Source organism: Engraulis encrasicolus, chromosome 3 (assembly GCF_034702125.1).
Source record: "Engraulis encrasicolus isolate BLACKSEA-1 chromosome 3, IST_EnEncr_1.0, whole genome shotgun sequence".
In the NCBI taxonomy this organism is placed as follows: domain Eukaryota; kingdom Metazoa; phylum Chordata; class Actinopteri; order Clupeiformes; family Engraulidae; genus Engraulis; species Engraulis encrasicolus.
In genome coordinates this window covers 57515170-57517669 of record NC_085859.1, presented here as the reverse complement: position 1 = coordinate 57517669, position 2500 = coordinate 57515170, and positions in this window count along the sequence as shown.

The following is a 2500-nucleotide window of genomic DNA, read 5'->3' as shown; positions in this document are numbered from 1 at the left end:
TCGGTTGTGGGCCACAATCATGTGCTATGATGTCTCTGGAATCAATTCCCCATCTTAAAGCACCAAATATGTAGACAAACAAAAACAGGCACATTGAAGCTCACTTACTAGTCTTTCCAATCACCATTTCAGTGCTAACACAAAACGACATGTTCATAAAAATATTGGGCTGAAACAATTGGTGGCATCAGTGTCCCAAAGCACAGCACTGCCTTCAGCGAGCCACTTATCTGTCCAGATGTCAATAGGTCTAAAAACTCACAGAGGGCTGCAGAAGAATTACAGTTCTCCCCCCTCAGGGTTATTCTCCTCTCAAAAAATGGTGTCAACAGTGAACGCTGGAGAGGCCGATGTACTTTCCGTACTAACAGCACACACACACACACACACTGCCTCTGCCACCACAGCAAAATTGTTCAAGCCAGGGAAGAAGTTCCGTATGATGACGCAATCAGCTGCTTCATATTCTATGAAACGCTGTAGAACATTATTTGTTGCATTATCATTATGCCATCTAAGACAAAAAAATACAGGGTTTTAAATTATTGTAAAAAAATGTTTTTAATTTCAATAGAAGCTAGACTATCCTCGTATAACAGAAACATCAACCTACCATTACTACTACTGCAATCACCTCTATACTACCAGCACCACTATTGTGCCAACAGTTTAAACACCAGGAACAACACCATCACTTCCACCACCAAATCCCTGCACCACCTCTTCCCCTTTACAACAAGGTCAGCTATGACAAACATAAAGCCATACTGAAGAGAGCCAAAGCGGATATTACAATAGGCCTAATTTTGAAACTTAACTCTGGTTTCCCTAGAACTCTGTATGAAGAACTGAGACATGTGTGTTTGGCTGTGCCAAGCAACAGTTACTTCTCTTCCAAAGACCACTTAACAAGATTTTATTTTTATTTTTATTTAATTTTTATTATTTGTTTTTATTTTTGAGTGTAGGCTAATGCATATGTCAGTGACACCACATTGCATGTGGGTGGTCACTCCTTGAAGAGTCTTTTATCTGCCAACACGTTTACATAATGAGTAACCAAGTCTTGCTTATTTGTAAGACATAGTTTTTATGGCCTTAGGGCTGGATGTCACTTCTTTGCTGCAGAGTTATTTATAGGTGAGGCAATACTGGGATCTTCACAGAGGACCGGCCATGACGTACACACAAGAAGAGTAGCCTGAGGGCCATTTAATCACTGGGGAATTCCAAACTTGTGACATTTTCATCGCAGTTTACAGTTTTCAAGCTATTGTGGTGATTTCATCACCCATGCCCATGTTGTATTTCTATTCTGTTTGGTTTTATACAATAATTTGTAGGTAAGGTAAAATATGGAAATGTTTCAGCACAGATTGTGACCTTGGTAACCTGATTATGTTCAAATGTATTTGTTTGTTTGTTTGTCATGTTTGCTTGTTAAATTGTATGTTAATATGAAGACACTATAGATTAATATAATATCGGAAGCTATACCAAGTGTCTTTGGAGAAAACATGCCTCCTGTTGGACAGTGAAAAAAATGCTGTCTCTGTCTCCTCCCTCAATTCTTCTCCAAATCCCCTCCTCAAAGTGAAGATGAGATACAGTATAATGACACAAACACTTGGTAGCGCAGACATGCATTTTTCTGGGTGAAATCAAGCTGATCTAATGCAAATGATTCCGCAACATTATATGGCCAATCGTGCTTTTGGAACAGCGGGGAGTTGTTGGCGTGAGGAAGGTATCTTGAATGCCTGATTATGGAGATACCGTTTTCCAAACCCGGTGGGTTGAGAAGTTTGATTCCAGCTATTTGTCACGGGCATTAGAGTTGTAGGTGTAATTAAAAGTGACAGGGAAAACAACACAACTAATTGTGAAACCTACTGAGGTGTTGAAACCCATTAGAACGGAAATTGCCGGTAAAATACAAAAGGTGCAATCATACCCCAATGTTCCACTTATTTATAGACAAATAAGGCAAACAGGGTAGCAAATCAGATGAAATGAAAGCAAAATGGAGCAAAAGTAACACAAAGATTTGGATGTTTATTATAGACATATTATTACTATATTAATAGCCTACATCTTCGTAGTGATTTATTCTCCTGACGTGTTTAGGATAAACACACCATTTATTAGCATCTTAAAAGTAGTTGCATTAGGCCTACCTGATTACTTTCCAGAGACATGTTTGAATAACCCTGTTCTTCTTTTCAGTGGAGCGGAGTGAAAGCAATAATCAATATCTTGATGAAAAGCAATGCAGACAAGTTGGGTCTTTTGTTGCTGAAATGATATCCACGATAGGCCTAACACGTGGGGTACGAGCCCATTCTCAGGGAAAAATCAACTATGCTTTGTGGTGCCTCTACGATATAGCCTCATTTTTCGTAGTTGGGCAACGCGTGCTGTCGTCGAGAGTGGGTGAGAGAGAGCGAGTGAGAGAGAGAGAACACCCGAGCAGCGTGCGTGCATTCCGGGAGGGCAGCGC